Below are 1,169 nucleotides of genomic sequence, written 5' to 3' on the forward strand. Positions count from 1 at the left end.
CCTCACCATACTCTCCACCATCTCCCTCTTGCACACATCCTTCATATCCAAGCCCACCTTCCACACCTCTCCAACTAACCTACTATTAACCAACTGATCCCACGCCCACGGCCAGCACACCATCGACACCCCTGCCGCTACACTCTCCAGCGTCGAATTCCAGCCGCTGTGCGTAATGAAACACCCCACCGCACGGTGCCGCAGCACCTCCTCCTGCGGCACCCACACCACCAATCTCACTCTCTCCTCCAACCCCGCCATTTCAACCGCAGTCGTTCCTTCGGCTAACAAATCAGGCCGCACCACCCACAAGAAGCGGTGGCCACTGTTGACGAACCCGTGCCAGAATTCCAGAAACTCTTCCTGCATCAGCCGGGCTAGGCTGCCGAAGCTGACATAGACGACGGAGTGGTATGGTTGGGCATCCAACCAGTTGAGGGAAGAGCGGTCCTCGGCCAAGAGACTGGCAGAGACAGAGCATGAGGTAATTGATTCGACAAGAGCATGGAGGGGGCCGACGGCATAGGTGGTTGGGAAGAGGGAGTAGATTTTAGAGAGGATGGGAGCTTCGAGGGAATATGAAGTGTTGAAGATTAGTCCTTTCGATCGAGTACTGCTGGTAGCAAAGTTTGTGAATAATTGAAGCTCTTTGTCGTCGGCTTTTGTTGCTTTTCGACACATGCTTGGGAGGTCTCGACGCCGGAGAAAGCCTTCCATGGCCTAATAGTTCGAAATGCAAGCACAGGGATCCCCAAGGCCTGAGCGTCATCCATGAAATAGGGCATCAGTCCATCCACGATAATGCAGGTCACAGGCGGCCAACCGTCGCGATCTTTGTTCCCGCCGGCGAGTAGCAGCGCGCGGAAAGAATCCACAGAGTGGGTTCTGAGTGAATGAAAGAGCTCAGTCAATTGGTACGCCGAGCAAGGTTTGACGTCAGAGAGGCCATCGGGAATGGAGAGAAAGCGCAAGTTGGGCCGGAGAGAGAAGCGGGAGTATTGGGAAGGGGAGAAGAAGCTGAGGAGGCGGTGGTTGTGGTCTGTGTTGAGGAAGGTGACGCGGAGGCTGCCGGTGAAGGAGAGAGCGTCAGCTAAGGGGAGCATGGCTTTTATGTGGCCTTGGAGGGGGGCGAGGAAGATAAGAAGGTGGGCTGGTTGCCTCACGTTTTC

General features: G+C 55.5%; 1 pseudogene; it reads right to left on the reverse strand.

Annotated features, from left to right (window-relative positions):
* Nucleotides 1–6: 6 nt before the first annotated feature.
* On the reverse strand, nt 7–1,166 carry LOC110111949 (annotated as a pseudogene).
* Between the last annotated feature and the right edge of the window lie 3 nt (nt 1,167–1,169).

This window comes from Dendrobium catenatum, unplaced genomic scaffold (assembly GCF_001605985.2).
Source record: "Dendrobium catenatum unplaced genomic scaffold, ASM160598v2 original_scaffold_61787, whole genome shotgun sequence".
Taxonomy (NCBI): domain Eukaryota; kingdom Viridiplantae; phylum Streptophyta; class Magnoliopsida; order Asparagales; family Orchidaceae; genus Dendrobium; species Dendrobium catenatum.